Source organism: Ailuropoda melanoleuca, chromosome X (genome assembly GCF_002007445.2).
Source record: "Ailuropoda melanoleuca isolate Jingjing chromosome X, ASM200744v2, whole genome shotgun sequence".
Taxonomy (NCBI): domain Eukaryota; kingdom Metazoa; phylum Chordata; class Mammalia; order Carnivora; family Ursidae; genus Ailuropoda; species Ailuropoda melanoleuca.
In genome coordinates, this window is record NC_048238.1 from 105,074,455 (window position 1) to 105,094,355 (window position 19,901).

Consider the following 19,901-nt stretch of genomic DNA (forward strand, 5'->3'; position numbering starts at 1 on the left):
AACAATAACTATGGAGATAGAAATAAGTCATCAGATCCAACATATATATTGGAGTTAGAGCCAACTACCCTTGCTAATGGATAAATAATGATGATGGCACTAGAGGAATCACCATGTTTATTCCCCATGCTTCCATTAAAGTGACACTCTCAACCTCTTTCCACCGCCTCACTCTTCTTTCTCTTTCACTTGCTGGTCCTCAGGTAAGGAGAAAATACTTAGCTAATTAATTTAAGAGAACTAACTGGGCATACAAAGCTCACTCCCATACTCTTCCAGTCTCTTCCTTAGGATGTACCTGTCTCCAGGGAGGGTGAATCTTAGTCTTCACCCTTGGCCATTGTGGTAAGGCTCTATACTGCACATCCATTAGCCTCTCCCAGAAAGCCTGACATTTGAGAAGAGTGTGTCCACTTCAGAAAGCGAGAGTAACCCCAGTTAGCTGCACTTAAGCCACATCCTCTAATAGAGCTTTGATCAGTAATCAAGCTGATTACTGATCTCTGTCTGTCTCTGTTCTCTCTCAGTTCAGATCTAAGGAGGGGAAGGCAGGAGAGGTATTATTTACTGTCTTAAATAATGAGAGCTGGAGTATTTTGAAAATTAATATGATATTGGCTGTTAGCTTCAGACCTGTGGAAATAGTTTTATATAACTAATGTCCTTCTAAAAGATTTTTTTTCCCTTTTCCTTATGAGACAACTGAGCACTAATTCAACAAAAATTTATGGAGTATACACAATGTACCAGGCATTGTAGTAGGTGTTGGGTGGCTATGGAACGTTATAAAATGACTTCATACATCTGTTAATATTTCCTTGTTGGAACAACTGATGTTAAGTGTTAGGTTACTGCCGTCATACCTAACTTGAAATTGTAAATCTGTACTCCAACTTAAACTACATTTCTGTCACTTCTCCTTGTCAGTTTTACCTAGACACAAACTGAAATGCCATGCCAATGTTTTCATTTGGCATTCTTTTATTCCATAAGACAAGATAAACTTGCACGAATGTATTTTTTTTCAGTGGAGTCAATAATCGTACTTTTTTAATGGTAAAAAGATCTATAAACCTTTTTCGTTTTCTGTATTTGGGTCTTGGGCAGATGCTGCTCCGTATCACATTGTAGATGTCTCAATACTACATTATCCTGTATCCTCGGGGAAAATCCCACTCAGTTGTGAATAGATTGTTTAATGTATTGATGAACTTATTTGTTGGTAATCCTTGTGTTTCCCTAAGGCCACATTTGATAATGCTTGAAAGGGAGTCAGTTATGACCCATATTTTGTTGATTCTCACCCGCACCTGATTCCACAGTATCTCCAGCTCACTGTAATGTTCCTTCCTACTAATTTGAAGATTTCCAAATGGTTACATATTTTTTAAGATTTTATTTATTTATTTATTTATTTATTTGAGAGAGAGAGCACACGCAGAGGGGCAGACTGAGAGAAAGAATCTTTAGCAGGCTCCACACACAGCACGGAGCCCAACACAGGGTTCGATCTCGCAACCCTGAGATCACGACCTGAGCCGAAATCAAGAGTTGGACACTTAACCAACTTAGCCACCCAGGAACCCCAAATGGTTGCATATTTTAAAAGAATGTATATCATTTTCTCTGGCTAAGAGTTGTTGCTGTAGACTTTGCTTAGCTCTCTGAAGCCCCAATGTCCAGTTTTCACTACACATGTAAATATCTTTCTGTAGGGTGAATCCTTTTAGCTAGGAACATTAGGACCTCTCAAAGTCCAAGGTGTTTATAACTGACTCAAATCAGAATCTCTGGGTTACCAGAATATGATAAAGAATTAATATTACTCTTCACTGTGATACATTGCAATATATAACAATATCTAATGACACGCTTAATTAAATACCAGAGTAGACACCATAACAATAATAGAAATGATAGGCAACATTTACTGACCACTTGCTATGTGCCAGATCAGGAAAGTAGAGCACAGAAAGATTAGGTAGTATCTGAGATTGGGTTTCTTGGAAACTGCCCTTGATGTGAAGATTCAGGTGGTTGTGATTTTTTGGGAATGTGCACTTCAAGCGGAACCTGTATGGTAGGGATGGCAGCAAAGCAGGGAATAGGGAAGAGTTGAGGAAGCACGTGGTCTTAGGTACAGTTTAGCTTTGGTTTAAGCCTTGGGGGTGGTGTGTATGGAAGGTTGGGGAGCATAAATCACACCACAGAGTTATCCCACCCTGTGACAAGAGGACCACGGGGCTTTTGTAGCCCTCCACCCCCAAAGTCAGTCATTCACCATCCCCAGAGGTGGAAGGTTAACCTCACAGGCATCTCTTGGCCAGACAGCTCTCATTAGCCAAGAAGAATTCTCAAGAGCAGGTTGGAAGTGTAAACCGTTAGTCCCAGCACTCACGAAGCTTGTGGTTGGGTGTAACTTGCCTGTCACAGGATGAATTGTGTCCTCTCTTCCTCAATTTCCTATGTTGAAATTCTAACCCCTAATATCTCAAAATGTGACTGTATTTGGAGATAGGGTTTTTACAGAAGTAATTAGGTTAAAATGAGGTCACTAGCAGGGACCCTAATCCAATATGAGTCGTGTCCTTATAAACAGGAGAAATGTGGACACAGACATGCATAGAAAGAAGACAATATGAAGACATGGGGAGAAGACAGCCATCTACAAGCCAAGGAGAAATGCCTGGAACAGATCCCCTCTCATAGCCCTCAGAAGGAGCCAACCCTGCCAACACCTTGATTTTGGACTTCTGGCCACCAGAACTGGGAGACAACACATTTTTGTGTTTAAGTCACCCAGTCCATAGCAGCTGGTTACAGCAGCCCTAGGAAACGAATGCATTACCTAAGATTATACAATAAGCGGCAGAAGCAAGATCAGAATCCTTAATGAATTGGAAAAGTCATCCCAAGACAAGGGCAATCTGCGCACTTACAGCCCCATCTCAGGGCACAGCAGAGGGGATTGGAGGGACAGGGATCTAACAGAGATGCCTCATTGAGAGACATCGTGTGGACTCTAAATTCCCCCCAGCCTGAGCTTTTGCTGCTCTCGCCAGTCACCCCATCTCACCTCCGTCTCCTCTCCCGCTGCCGCCCCTGTCCCTACCTGGATTCCTGCCCTAGCTAATCGGGAGTCCACATGCCTCTCATCCACTCTCCACACTAACATGACAGCTCTTTGGAATTTTATTTAGCCCAACCTGCTTTTCCAGCCTCTTCCCTCTTTGCTTCCCCAGTGCGTACACATCCTGGCCACTTGCTGCTGTCGGATGTGCTGTGGCCCCTCTGGTCCCTGGCGTGTTCCCCACACAGACACTGGCTGAGAGCAACGCCGCCCGCTGCCCATAATAGCAACTTCCCGTCCTGCACTGTCTTTCATCCGTGGTGGTCCGAGGCACCCTCAGATCCAGCTTTTGCTTCCTGCCCAGTGACCACCCGAGGCCTTCTCCTTTCTCTCATCTTCCACAGTGCCCCCGAGCAAAGTTAGTCTCTCCCCCTTCACGCTTTTATTATGGACTTCTTGTCCCACAGCGGAATAACTTCATTCTACATTGATGCATCAATTCGGTCAGCTTTCAAATTTAGACAAAACATGGATTCAAATCTCACATCCGCTATTTACAAACTCGAGCTTTTAATTGGACAAATTTCTTAACTCTCGTACCCTTCAATGTTCTCATCTTTAAAATGGGAATGAGAGTGGCTACCGAATGTGGTTGCCTTAAGAATGAAATGCATACAACCGGCGTTTTTTTTTTCTACTTTCTGGCTCTCTGTGTTTTTAACTTTTAAAGTGATAAACATATTTTATACTTGAATGAGAAATAGTTCAGTTTAAAAAGAGCAACCTATCAAAATGGATTCCCCAATAAAATCAAAAGTAAATATTCTAGGAAAACAAAAAAAATGAAATCTGTGTAAGGTGTTTAATGCAATTATTGGCACACAGGTAGTAATAAATCATACCTATTATCACTTTTTAAACTTGTTTTTTTGCATTCAAGATATATAGAATACCTGTTTTGTTTCATTGTTCTCCCTTCTACTAGACGTTTAGGTTCTGAAAGTATAGACTCTGATTCTCTTGAAAAATTTGGAACGAAAGAAAAGTGCAGAATGCATACGCAATCAGGTACCAGAAACAGCTAAAGTGTCTCATAGTTCTCCAAAAGAAATGTACAAATTGAAATACAAAAAAGACCCTGGCTTTTCCACCCATCTACATGCAGAGAGATACTGAAATTTTAAAACCATGGCAACTTCTTCGGTGCTCTGATATTCAGGCAAAGAAACTCAGAAGTCAGAAAATATCAGCATAGACAAAAATAAAATCATGAAAATCAGCTTATAATTGTATTTTCGTGGCACTTGATTGAACGCAATGACAGAAGAGATCGAGACCCCTGACTGTTGTACCAGTGTAGTGTTGGAGATACTCTGTTTAGTCAGGAAAGAGCTGTTGCACATGAAGATATGTAATTAAACTTAAGATCTGTCTCAGGCCCGGTGGAGAGCTGAGAGAAACCACAACAAAGACTTATGGAATTCACAGCAGTTGTCATCAGTGGCTTCTTTAAAACTGTGGCAAAACCCATCCCTTTTACCCAAACAATATTGTAAAGTGCATATATGTACTAAGTACCGAAAAATGAAAATAAATGGTCAATTCTAAACCAAAAAGAAAGAACGTATCCAATCTAATAGACATACATAGGGAGTGGAGACTTTAACAATATATAGACAATTGGCTTCTAAAGAGAAGATCAAGAAAACACAATTAGGGGTGCCTGGTGGCTCAGTCAGTTAAGCATCTGACTCTTGGTTCCTGCTCAAGTCATGATCTCAGCGTCCTGGGATGGAGCCCCATGTGGGGCTCTGTGCTCAGCGTGGAGTCTGCTTGAGATTCTCTCTCTCCCTCTGCCTCTGCCCCTCCTGCTTGTAAAGAAGACAGTCACAAAGGGCCACATATTGTATGATTCCATTTATATAAATGTACATAATGGGAAAATCTGTATAGACAAAAAGTAGATTAGTTGTTGCCCAGGGCCAGAGGGGGTGAGGGGAGACTTGGGGGTGACGACTTAGTAGCGCAGAGTTTATTTGAAGGAAATGAAATTGTTCTAGGGTTGATGGAGGGGATGGTTGCACAACTCTGTGAATATTCTAAGAACCTATGAATTGTATGCTTTAAATGAGTGAATAGTATGATACATTAATTGTATCTCTATAAAGTTGTTATAAAGAAAGAAGAAATATTTCATCCTAGGGAATCCTTAGGTCAAGGACCAGGTCAGAATCTTTCATATCTTGAGGCCTATTTTATCATAGTTTATTTATCAGTCTCTAGGACATTTTAGATTTAATGATTACAGCTGGTTCTTTTTTGCCCCATTTCTCTATGCAGCAATGAGGAGATTTTTTGCCACAAAAACTTCATGTTATAAAAACTGAATACAGGACGCCTGGGTGGCTCAGTCGTTTAAGCGCCCGACTTTTGGTTCTGGCTCAGGTCATGATCTCAGGGTGGTGGGATCGAGCCCCTCCTTGGACTCTACACAGTGCAGAGTCTGCTTCTCTCTCTCTCTCTCTCTCTCTCGTTTTCTCTCTTGCTCACTCTTGCTCCCGCTCTCTCTCTGGAATAAATAAAATCTTTAAAAAAATGGAATCCATTTATAAGGATATGAATTGATCTCTCTCTCGTTTTCTCTCTTGCTCACTCTTGCTCCCGCTCTCTCTCTGGAATAAATAAAATCTTTAAAAAAAATGGAATCCATTTATAAGGATATGAATTGACGAAAACTGATCATTTTTATTGACAATCTCTTGCAAGACTGTTTTCTGCTTTTAGGGACCCTTCCCAGGCAAAGGCCACAATTGCCTTCTGTGACTCCTTTGGCCACACTTTTAAAAGTGTGGAGATAGGAAGGGGAGGGATTGGTTCACACATATAAATGTGGGTTTCCACGGCAGCTTTAGTCCCTCCGTGGCTCCAGCCGCCAGGGGCGACTGCCTGCCATGCTGGTACACAGCAAGCGCTCATGCTAATGTAAATAGTAAATAGCGTGGAGCAGGCAGATTCCTGCCTAGTGGAAGCACAAAGGGACATCAATTCTCTTTATATGGATGCTTTATTGAAGATGGATCACTATGTAGAACACACTTTTTTTCCCTAAGATTCTAAAATCTTAAATGTATGACCAATTTCATATAATCTATAGTATCTAGAGTCCATGAGTTAGAAAGTAACATTTTTATATGCATGGGTTGAGAAATGAATGCAGAGAAAAATGATATAAACAATATCAAATCAATTTTCTCTGAGCACTGATATAAATTGCATTTGGCTACGCTTTTCTAAAGTCTTGATTACATTGTCACACCTGAGATTTCTCAGCAGATATGCCTGCACTTCCAAATGAAAAGGCAAACCCAACTGATGTTCTAATGTGTTTTAATATTTGGTTCAATTGCTAATTCAAATGAGCAGGACATAGGAATGGATTGAAAAATGGACATGCCCACGCAACATCCCTGTGACCACTCATTTTCCTGAATTCCCCTTATAATATTTTAAATGTTAAAATATCTTTGAACATTTACCATACTGGTAAAAACCTAATTTCTCTGATTCAGTGGAGTCATATATAACTTTAGGCTGATTCTTGATTTTTTGCCATCAGAGAGAGCGTAAAATGACAATATAAGCTGAGAAAAATAATCCAGTCCCTTCATAGGATTTTTACATAAATGAGACCTTCCATGTAAATATTTTGTTGTCTTTTGAGAACCACCTCAAAGGGCCCCACTTGAGGGTCTGCCACAGCTCAGGAGCCAGGATTCTTACACATCAGTGGTCATTTAGTAAATAGACACGCTGGTCTGTTTTTCTTGTCGCAAGCGCTTCTGACAGCAAACGTGTGAGGTTTTGTTCCCCGCACCAACCAACTCTCCAACTCTCCCGACTCGAAGGCGGACATCGGACCTTCCGGGTAAAAGGCTCAGTCCCATAAGGCTGCCTCCCAACTTCAGACACCAGGCGCTGGTGTCTGGGCCTCCCGCACTTCAGATGGACCAGCGACTACTGCGACCTCCTCCTCAAGTTGGATAACTTGCTGGAACGGCTCACAGAATGCAGAAGACAGTTGACTTTCTATTAAATAAAGGACGCAACTCAGGAACAGGAACAGTCCAATGGGAGCGATATATAGGGCAAGGCACAGGAGGGAAGAAGGCACCTCGACATGTTCCCCAACCCAGGAGCTCTCTGAGCCCAATCATTTAGGACTTTCTTTCTGTTTTTTAATGGAGTTTCTATGACGTGGACGCGATTGATTCAAGCGTTAGCCATGGGTGATTAACTTAATCTCTAGCCCTTCTCCCGCCACTGGAGGTTGGGGCGGTGGGGCTGAAAGGTTTAACCCTCTAATCCTGCTTTGGTCTTTCTGCCAAACACATCCTGATGCTAGTAGGAGCCCCAGCTACCAGCCGTCTCATTAGCATACAAAAAAGATACTCATCACTCCTGACATTCAAAGGGTCTTGGAAGCTCTTGTGTCAGGAACTGGGACTAAGACCAAATATTATAACAGACGATGCTCCTATCACACCTGTCACTCAGGAAATTACAAGGGTTTTTAGGAGCTGTGTGCCAAAAAGCAGGGACAAACCCAAAATACTTATTTCTTACTGTATCACAACATCGTAGACCAAGGTTGCTTCTTTGTTGAAGCTATGGAATCTATGAATGCACTTTATGGCCAAACTAAAGTCACAAGATCATGTGTTTGCATTTCCATGGACATTAAAACACACTGTTCTAGGCCCTAGACAACAGAAATCAATAGAATATGGATCATCACCCCTCCTCCCATGCAACCAATGGGAAAAAAGAATGTGATATGTGAATTAATAACATGAGGCCCAATTAAAGGAACACTACAATAAAAATAGAAGAAAAATACTAGCTACCATAGTTACTGACTAGGATGGAAACACTGAACTGATGCTGACATTCTTTGCCGTTGTTGAGTGTTTATCTTTTCCTACCCCTGCAACTGGGGTTACCCAAAACCAAAGAGTTCCTTTTGTCCATTGGAACCTTTTGATATTTGAGTGGTGGCATATTTTCCAATGTGCTTAGAGTAGCAAAAGCCCAAGAGACAGCCCTGTAGATGAGAAATAATGGTGAAAGGGCTCTCCAATGTGAGCAACCAAAGCAAAATTTACGGTGAGGGAGCATAGTAGAGATTGTGGTTCAGGGCAAAGACTAGAGTAAGACTGTTTGGATTACCGTCCAGATTTCTCCTCAATCATGAAATGATCTTGAGCAAGTGAATAAATTCCCCTGTGCCTCAGTTTTACCATATGTAAAATGGTTATAATAGTAGCACTTATTCAAATTAATTATTTATTTTTAAAGGACCTCCACAAATATAGGTGAGAAATCAAGGAACAGGAGTGCGCAAGAAGTAAACTCACATAACAATTAGAATAATATGTAGCACACAGTAAGGGCTCAATAATCTCAGCTGTTAAAGACAGAGATCATCCTAGCTGCGCCTGGGTGGCTCAGTCCTTAAGCATCTGCCTTCGGCTCAGGGCGTGATCTCGGGGTCCTGGAATCGAGCCCCGCATCGGGCTCCCTGCTCCCTGCTCTGCTGGGAGCCTGCTTCTTCCTCTCCCACTCCCCCTGCTTGTGTTCCCTCTGTTGCTGGCTGTCTCTCTCTGTCAATAAATAAATAAAAGCTTAAAAAAAAGGGATCATCCTATTTTATTTCCTCTGAAATGTAACTATCTAGTCAAAAGAATACCTTAAAGGAAATACTTGCATAAATAGTTACCTGAATGTACAACAACAGGAGAATGGCCAAATTAATTCTGATTCATCCACACAATGAAATATTATGCAGCTTTAAAAAATTACAAAATGTATGCAAATGTGTCTGTTTTGAAACAAAACTTTGTATCTGTTTACATGGAAAGAGAAAAACCGATTACAATTATGCTAGGTGATCTCATTTTAATATACATGTGGGTACATGCATGTAGAAAGGACTTTATTAGTCATGCAGGACAAAAAATACTCTGGTGGTACATACAGAATTTAACTGTAGTTTCCATGGCAGCATCAATGATTTTTTCCTCCTTTGTGATTACTTGTATCTTATCCGTTTTCTATAGTGGACAAGTAAAGCCTGCACAATATGTTTTTAAAAGTTTTTTTTTAATTTTACAAAAAAAATGTGTTTTTGAGTTTTTCACGGAGATAACTTGTGGGAGGATAATGACACCATTTTTTTTGTACAGAGCATACGAAACTTGTTTAGAATCAGTTAGCAGGTCCGATATTATATGAATTAGACTCCAGTGAGAAGCTATGTCTAGTAAGCCACATCATTTTAGCTCAATTTATGTCTCTTTAAATACAGAATACAACAAAATGTTTTTGTTTAATCTGTCCATAAGGCAAAGTTAATAGTTTCACTAAAAGTTTGAAACTTTTACATACCTTTGGGTAAAATGCTTTTATTTTGATTCCTCCTGCAAGTATAAGCCCTAGAACACAAGGATGTTCTCCCCCCGCCCAACCCCTTTTCTTAAAAGTAGGCTCCACACCCAGCACAGAGCCCAGTGCAGGGCTTGAACTCACGACCCTGAGATCAAGACCCGAGGTTTGATCAAGAGTCAGATGCTTAACAGAATGAACCACCCAGGCACCCTTGTCCCCTTTAACACCCAAGTCATCCTGTAGACAAGCTCCTTCCTGTGAATTCCCTGAGCCCAAATCCAGCAGAGTGGGATTTCACAAAGGACCTCTCCAGAGAGAGGTGAGAATTCAAGGAACAGGAGTGTGTAGGAAGTAAGCGGTGCCTGACTAACAGGGGCAAGTTTTGCTTTCTTCCAGGGGCCTCCGTTCAGAGCGGTCCACCATGGGCATTGCGCCTTGCTCCCGCCCTGTTTCCACGCCGAGGGTTCAGACCCACCACCAGGTAGCTGCCGCCTAAACGCCTAGACGTTCTCCCGGGCTAGACTCCGCTCTGCACTGTGGAGGACGCTAGCCACGTGCCGTTATTTAAACTTAAGTGTAAATTAATGCAACTGAAATAGAATTTAAAACTTCAATTCCTCTGTCTCGCTAGGCTTATTTCAAGGGTTCAGCAAATATGGCTAGAGGCTACTGTATAGGACAGCACAGAACTCATCTGTCATCACAGAAAACTCTACGGGGCAATGTTGCTCTAGTGTCTTGACCAAGAGTTAGCCCCCACCCTCAAGCGTACCTAAAACCCTCCTACAGTTCAAGTCTCTCCTAACAAAGATTGCATTTTCCCTCCAGATGATTGGATCAGTGGCAGGATCTCCTTCAGGCGAGACACTGCTCCCTATATCCATACTTCAGCCTCAACTTGACATAGAGCAACTGTAACTGCCACTCAACCAAAGTTATCCGCTTCAGCGATAAGTCTGTTATTTCATGGCAGCTTTTATTTAGAGACTGAATCCCTCCTTCTGGAGCAGAATTCCACCAACCAGAGCCTCGTGATACTCCAGCAACACCGAAGGAAATTAGCTTAGGTGTCCATTCATAACTAAGTCGTCCTGATTATTTTGCTTTATTTTTCAAAATGAGTCTTGCTGCACACCCATTATCCTGCTATGATTGTGTACTCATCACTGCCTTGATTCTATTAACTTCCTCTGATCCTTCCTCGTATTTTGCATAATATGGAGATTTCACACTAAGCCAATCACCTGGGTAATTGGAACTCTCGCAGGTTGTGAGCCTGTAGCTACTGAAAGGAACTTCTTTCTGGCCTTTTGGTTTCCAGTCCTCACCAAATTCATAAGCATGAATTATTCCACAGTGTCACTTTGGGGAGACTATTTCGCTTCAAGTACAGAGAAGTTTCTTTAATGACTCGGCCTTTCTCGAGGCTTTTTTCACCTCCCACATATCTGGGTTGCTCATTAAAAGCAAAATGATCTACACTGATTTCTTACACTCTTCAAGTAGTCACAGATTCAAATGCTTTCCTGCCATGGCTTTCAAACATTTTTGAGCATGATGTTCTTAGCGATCGAGCATGTGTATGCAACACCCGCAAACACAAGTGTCAAACCAACACTTCATGTGATGCACTCAAAAATATTCTATTAATTCTGTTCCATTAATTTTTTTAATTTTTAATTTCGTCACCGAGTAATGGATTACAAACTAGCAGAGTATATTGGTGTGGACGGTTACAGGTGTTAGGCAAGAGAAACCTAATTTAAAGTAGCCTAGATAAAAGGAATATGCTTGGAAGGCCATGAAGTGTTCATAAAAATGAATGAAGAAATGAACCAAGCTTTCAGAGGGCAATAACCAAAACACTCTGGAACTAGAAGCAGGGACTTGTCCACTGTCAGAATCTGCTGCTCTTTCTTCTCTTTCCCTCCCTTTCTGTCATTCTATTTTTCTCCATCTCTCACTTCTCCTTCTGAGCATTCACATCCCTCCCTATGAAGCTAGATATATGGCTACCACAGGAATACGAAAAATCTCAGGAAAGATAATCTGATTGGACTACTTTGAGAAATGTACCCTCTCCCCAAACTGACAACTGCCCCCCGTGGTTGGCTTCGTAAGGTCATGTAAGGGTAGAGAAACACTCATTTGAACCAAAGACAGTAGTTCAGGGTGCAAGAAGCAGCAGTTTCTGCAGGAAAGTGGTGATAGCAGAGATGTCACAATTAAGACAATCATTGGGAGCCATGTTAACTTCTGAAAACCTTATTTTGCCCCTTGACTGTCTAGCATACACACACCTTCTTCCTATAATATGCTTGTAAAAACACCCCTCTTCCCATTATCATTAGCACCAAGCATAACGCGATTTTCCCACATGCAACTCATAAACATTCCCAGGCCTCCCCCACAAGAAACAACCCAGAAGTGGTCATACATAGCCACAGGATCATCTCCAAGTCCAGGATCTCAAAATGACATCTGTTCTTGTTGACCAAGTTCAAATGTAGTTCTTTTTTTCCTAAGATTTTATTTACTTATTTGAAAGAGAGAGAGAGAGAGAGCATGAGTGGACGGGAGAGACAGAAGGAGAGGAAGAAGCAGACTTCCTGCTGAGCTGGGAGCCCAAAGCAGGCCTCCATCCCAAGACCCTGAGACCATGACCTGAGCCAAAGGCAGACACTTCACTGACTGAGCCATCCAGGTGCCCCCAAATGTGGTTCTTTATATGCATATACCTGATAACTAAATGACAAATTTATCCACCCACAAAATAATCAATATATAATAGTGGAAGCAGAATATAATATCAATAAAAAACTCCCATTCAATAAAGGGAGAAAGAGAAAGTGCTCAAGAATGGACATACTTCACCCTGGTGGACAGTGGTAGCAAAATGAGTTGAAGACATTCGTTTGTTGACTAACTTTATGACTGGAGAAGGAATGTTTTGATCAGCAAATCGCATGGTTCTAGATTCTGCTCCCATTTCCAAAGTCCTCCAAGGTTGTTCTGATAAGAGAGTTAAGGTGACTTCTAGGTCACATGCCAATTTCTCCCTTCTTGATCACTAACTATGACGAGGGAGGTGTGTGATATAAGAAAATAGATTATATTTAGATGATGTGTTTGGGGCAGAAGAGAATTCCTCTAAAGGAAGGAGAAGAACATAGGCATGATCACCGAAGGGATTGCTGTGAGGCCGGAAGCGACCCCATTTCGTATCCACTATTATGAATGAATTCAAATGAACAAACAATTATTGAATGCCTATTTTGTCTGATTCCTCTTCTTGGGGACTGGATTAAGCCAATATGAGTGGATGCCAGCCNTAGGTCACATGCCAATTTCTCCCTTCTTGATCACTAACTATGACGAGGGAGGTGTGTGATATAAGAAAATAGATTATATTTAGATGATGTGTTTGGGGCAGAAGAGAATTCCTCTAAAGGAAGGAGAAGAACATAGGCATGATCACCGAAGGGATTGCTGTGAGGCCGGAAGCGACCCCATTTCGTATCCACTACTATGAATGAATTCAAATAAACAAACAATTATTGAATGCCTATTTTGTCTGATTCCTCTTCTTGGGGGCTGGATTAAGCCAATATGAGTGGATGCCAGCCATGGGAGGCAACTCTGAAGAGGATTATGGCATTTGATGGCCTTATCAAGAAATGGAGTTACTGAAGGTAGCCAAACCAGCCTGGATAGTCTACAAGGCAATTTCAGCACAGTCCCATGACCTTCAGAGCCAGAGAAGCAATCACAGATCCAAAGGCCCAATGTAGGGTCAAAATGAAAAGAAATGCAAGAAAGAAGAAACCAGGGAAAAAGAGGAACAAGTCAGGAAACAAAGCAAAATCAAGGAAAAATGGTCAAGGNTAAAATAAAAAAGAGCTCTAGCCATGAATAAGGCTTAGGGGCTTAAAGTTCTCTCTTGCTGGGTGCTGGCTCTAAGGGCATGAATCAGTTAGAGTCATAGCCATGGGTAGATAATGTGCCAATGTATAATCCAGTTTACAAACTACGCTTGTGCCAAGATTCTGGCAGAAGCTACAGGGGAATTTTACTGCATGCCCCGTGAAATGAGCAAGAACACAGTGCACAAAGTAGTTCAATCAGAAAACTGATTTCTTTGTAAATTTATTAACTCAACCGATATTTATTGAGTGCCTAGAATATTCCAGGCACTGTCCTAGGCACTGGAGATACAGCCATGAGCAAGTAAGGCTCCTGCCCTCCTAGCTTAGATCCTGGGTGAGTGAGTGTGGAACAAATGATACACAGTTACCTCCCTGGGATCTCAGTTGAAGGATTCTGTTCAGTCAGCACTCTGGCTCTTCCCAAGTTGCTCACAGCCTAATGGGGTACTCCTAGTTAGCCTACAATTCGATCTGGTATGCTAACTGCCACCATGTACGTGTAGAATGCTGGGGAAGATAAAGGAGCAGGGACTGATTTCATTCCCTTCAGCACTGGACTCTAGATTAGGAGGTAAGCAATTGGGTGTACGTTGGGAGCTAGAGTCTACCCTCCTTGAGGGTGAGGACTTGGTCTCGTTCATATAATGTACCCCAGGGCTTAGAGGATTACCCAGCATTTAGTAAACACTCAATAAAAACTTAACTGAATGAGTGAATTCATCCATGGAGATGGGTTAAATGCTAATTGTGGCATTCGTTTGCACAATATTTATAGTAAGACAGCCCACTAGTGAAAAAGAGAAAATGTAGTAACACAGGCTTTCCATGACACAGGGCTGTGAGTGAAGGGGGTTAAGGATTTTATAGCCACACTCTGGTAAACAAATTACATTTTCATCTATTTGCAACAAATTGATTCATTCTTTGATGTGACCAGAAGNTGCTTGTGTTCTCTCTCTCGCTGGCTGTCTCTATCTCTGTCAAATAAATAAATAAAATCTTTTAAAAAAAATGCTAATTGTGGCATTCGTTTGCACAATATTTATAGTAAGACAGCCCACTAGTGAAAAAGAGAAAATTTAGTAACACAGGCTTTCCATGACACAGGGCTGTGAGTGAAGGGGGTTAAGGATTTTATAGCCACACTCTGGTAAACAAATTGCATTTTCATCTATTTGCAACAAATTGATTCATTCTTTGATGTGACCAGAAGTACCACCATCTTCACATCACATCAAGTTGGCTTCATAACACCAGACTCTATGTGTGTATAGCTATAGACGTTAGCAGCCTTTATGAAACAGGCCAAGACATCAGAGAACCTGTCTCTCAGTAGTGACAGCTCCAAATGATTCATTTGGGTTCTTTTCAATCATTGCTGACACATCTTCTAGTTAATCTTCTTCATTTTTGATTCCCTACTCTTGAAACGGATTGTGGTGTTATTTTTAGCATTGTTAAAGCAAGAATGTTAGCAACCTGCTATTTCCCAGGGACAAACCAGAGTAGCCATTTGAGAGCTATGGAGCCTCTCCACTGTCCCTATTCAATTATTTGGGTATTTTGGAAATACAAAAAAAAAAAAAACCCTTAAATCTCAAGTACACATGTACTTGGACTTGGTTTTTATGCTACTTTTTTGAATGCTATTGCAACTTATTGTTGTATATGTTAATAAAAGTGATCAGTTTTTGATCATAGGATGTCCTAGATCTACCAGTCTCTACCCAGGCCTGGCCCCAGGCATTTCTCCACTTTGTAAAATCAGGAATAAAATCCTAGCCTGAAAATGTATTTGAATGATTCACCTGCAAAGATATGCATATGGTGTTGTATGACACACCAAAGTCATAGAACCTGAGGACCCAGGAATAGCAGCAGGCATATACCTTTGAAAGTGGGTGATCTTCATGATTGGCTCCCCTTTACCCAGGACATCTAGAGCTAGGTCTCTTATCTATTGTGTGATCTCATGCACAAGGGTAATTACCCCTGTTTCTTGCCTCATCCCTGATAGCTAGCTCTGTTGCTAGAGAATGCACCTGATTCTCTCCATTCCTTCTGTATAGTCCATTTTCCCCACAGTTCTGCCCCTGCAGTCTTAGTTCTCAGTCTTGAAGTGTTATTCCCAATATTGTTCTCTAGAGTTTCGACTCCTTTGGATTCCGATCTCTACTTAGGATTCTACTGAAGTTTAATATTCTCAGAGGTCATTTTGTTGAAAACTTCTGGCCTCTGACTCCTAAGGGAAAGGGAGACTGCCAATTCCATGAGGACAGATCTCTCCTCCTTCTCCTGGGTCTTTCCCTGTATCACACTCCTCTACTCCACCCTGATCCAAGCACTCTATATGGCCAGGATTGAGTCATGGTTTGAAGTTATTACAAGAACCATAAGAACCATATCTGACTTATTCACCATATCATCATTTTTTACTTTCAATCAATGTTAGGTAAATGTGGTTGCCTTTATTGTCACCATTTGTAAATGAGGAAACTGAGACTCAAATAGGTAATATATATATATATATTAAGCTAGTGACACAATCAGAGTCTCCTTTCTCCAGGGTTTCTTCCTTCCATCTTGTATGAGACGCTGATGTTTCTGATTGGTATTAAACCTATCCACTAACAGAGGCACCTGGGTGGCACAGTTGGTTAAGCATCCAACTCTTCACTTGGCTCAGTTCGCGATCTCAGGGTTGTGAGATTGAGCCCCACGTCAGGCACCGTGCTTAGCACAGAGCCTGCTTAAGATTCTCCCCCTCCCTCTCCCTCTGCCCCATCCTCCCTGCTTCCTCTCTCTCTCAAAAATAAAAAAATCATTTTTTAAAAGGTATCATTGATAGTCAAACGTGTATTAAACTCCACTGTGACTTTTTAAACCACATAAAATGACCTTTATTGATTTTAAGGACATACTTTGAGGCAAGTGTTTATTTAAAATTTATTTCAAGCTATGTGATATGATGTCTAAGTTGCTACTATGTTTCCAGTTTTTTTCCCTCTGTATAGTAAAGCCAGAGGCCAGTGACTTGAAGAAAACTCTCCTGCCTGTGTGCTCCATCTCAGGAGAAGAGTAAGAGAAAGCACTTTTCTGCTATACAAAATAAATGAATGGGAATTTCTAAAAATGAAGAGAGAGAATAAGGTCAGAATAGGAATGTAGGACAGAGGATTCTGACTCCTCACTGGGCAAGATAAAATCATAATAATGAAATTGGATTTCTTCAGTACATAAAGTGTATGAATTTGATATAAAACATAATTCTCAATCATTGAACACTACATCAAAAACTAATGATGTACTACTATATGTTGGCTAATTGAACATAATTTTAAAAAGAAAATGGAAAAACATTTAAAGAAACATAGTCCTCAACTTCTAGGAATGTATATGGGAGTAGGAAAATAATAAGTGTACAAAGTCAACATTCATCATTTCAATAAACATTTATTGAGAACCTACTATATGGCAAGCATTGTTCTAGATGGAGTGCAGGACAGGGGATATAGCAGTGAACAAAAAAAACAAAATTCTTGCTTTCAGAGAGCTTGTATTGTTTTTTTTTTCTAAGATTTCATTTATTTATTTGAGACAGAGAGATAGAGCACAAGCAGGGAGGAGAGGGAGAAGCAGACTCCCTGCTGAGCAGGGAACCCAATGCGGGACTCCATCCCAGGACCCTGGGATCATGACCTGAGCTGAAGGTAGATGCTTAACCGACTGAGCCACCCAGACACCCCCGGAGAGCTTGTATTTTAGATACAAACAAAATTATTATGTCAAGTGGTGATAAGTGTTAATAAGGAAAGGAAACTAAGGAGGAGGAATATACAGAGAAAGGAAGGTATGAATTTCATTTAGGGCACTCAGAGGAGGCAGCAATGACTAGGTGACATTTAATGAAAAACTTGAATGAAGCAAGGAAATACTACGTGAAGAATAACGAGCCCCCAAAACATCCATGTCTTCATCCCTGGGACCTGTGAGGATGGTACCTCACATGGCAAAAGGGACTTTGCTGATGTGATTAAGTTAAGAATCTTGAGGTAAGGAGATTATTCTGGGTTATCCAGATGGGCTCAATGGAATCAAAAGGATCCTTGCAAGTGAAAGCGGGAGACGGAAGAGTGGATCCAAGAGATTGGAAGATGTGCCGCTGCTAGCTTCAAGATGGAGGAAGTGCCATTAGTGAGCTGAGAAACGTCAGAAGAGAAAAGGTCAGAGAGATAACACTGACCAGATCTGGAAGGGTCTCCTGGATGATGGTAAGTCTCTTGTATTTTAACCTGGATGACAAAGGAAACCCTTGGAAGATTTGGGCTAGAATGATTAGAGCAGATCGATTGGGGGAGTTAGCATTTTCACTGACTAGGAAAAACAGGAGTCTATTCAACAGATAGAATGTTAGCTAGAAAAGGATAACATGAGTAAAAGAGTAGTTGCTGGCAGTTTGTGGTCAGTCGGAGATGGAATTAGACTAGTTTACATAGACAAGTACTGTATAGGTCAGTGTGGGGGAGCTTGCAATGCCAAGGGAAGAAATCTGGGCTATTTATTAGTAAATGAGGAGCTGTTGACTGTAAAGGAAGGGAACAGAAAGAAATATGATAAAAAGGGTTTTAGGGGCACCTGGGTGACTCAGTCCGTTGAGCATCTGCCTTTGGCTCAGGTCATGATCTCGGGGTCCTGGGATCGAGCCCTACATCAGGCTTCCTGCTCAGCGGGGAGTCTGCTTCTCCCTCTCCCTGTGCCTCTCCCCCCAACTTGCACACTCTCTCTCTATCTCTCTCTCCCTAATAAATAAAATAAAGTATTTTTTTAAAGGGGGGGGTTTTCAAGAAGATTGATCTGGTATACTATGAATTCACTGTACATGAGACTGGACTCATGGACACAGTGTAGGAAGTTGCGACCATAGTGCCTATGAAATTGAGTGCAGGTTAAGGTAAGTTTCATGGGAATTTGAGGGAAAACCAGTGTTGTTAATTCTGAAAAACAGATTGAATGCCTATACTGATGGCCTTCTTTCATTTTACCTGTGTAGATCAAGGCAGCCAAAAGAAGAAGCTGGATTTTTTTTCTCTTAAAATGAAATTTAGAACCTCTAGTTTCTAATTAGAAACTCTCACACTATCACTGATCATACATTTTCTAAATTAAAACATATCTCGACTGTTGCTTAATGTGGGTAGTCCCATGTTGGAGACGGTAGAAAGAAAAACTGCTGATGTTGTTATGAAAATATTTGTCCCTGCTTTATACTGCTACATGAAATGACTTTTCTAGGAGTGTCTCACACTTATAATAGGAAAATATCAAAATTGATGGAGGATGTGAAAAATATCAATACTTATTCCACTTGGATTATAAATTATATATTTTAATTTAAATATATCATATAGTAGAAATCCATAGGCAAAAAATGAACCTTTATCTAAACCTCACATCTTATACAACAATTAACCCGAAATGAATCATGGTCTTAAACATACACAGTAAAACTACAAAACTTGTAAGTAACAACATTAGAGAAACTCTCAGGATCTAGGGCTATGCAAAAAAATTCTTAGACTTGAAACCAGGAGCATTATCTATTAAAAAGAAAGATTGATAAACTGGATCTCATCAAAATTTAAAACTTTTGCTCTGTGAAATACTGTTAAGATGATGAAAAGAGCTAGCAAGTGGGAGAAAATATCTGCAAGCCATATCTCTGATAAGACACTAGTGTCTAGAATATATAAAGATTTCCCAAAACTCAACGGAAGAAAAACAAGCAATCCAGTTTAAAAAGGGGCAGGGGCACCCAGGTGGCTCAGTCAGTTAAGAGTCTGCCTTCAGCTCAGGTCACAATCCCAGGGTCCTGGGATCAAGCCCCCTGTCGGGCTCCCTGCTCAGCAGGGAGTCTGCTTCTCCTTCTCCCTTTGCCCCCCCTCCAACTCGTACTCTCTTTCTCTCTCTCAAATAAATAAATAAAATCATTTAAAAATAACAAATAAATAAATAAATGGCAAAGCACATGAAAGAATATTTCATCAAAGAGGGTATACAGATGGTATATAAGCACATGAAAAGATGTTCAAAATCATTAGCAATTTAGGAAAATGCAAATTAAAACCACAATGAGTTATCTTTATACACTTATCAGAATGGCTAAAATTAAAAAAAATGTGACAATAACAATTGTTGGTGAGGATGTGGAGAAATATCTCTCTGCCACTCTTCACAGAATAACTTGTCTAAAATGTTGTCTATACTCTGTCACCATTTCATTACCTGCTCTTCTCTCTTCACCCCTTCCAATCCTGTCTCCAACTGTCTCCCTGAAACTACTTTGGTCACCATGGCCTCGATGTTTAAATTATGGCTCCCATGATATTGCACGTTTTCTGCCCTTGCTCTCTGGCTATTCATTCTCAGTTCCCTTTTCTGTTCCCTCATCCTGAGCTCTACCT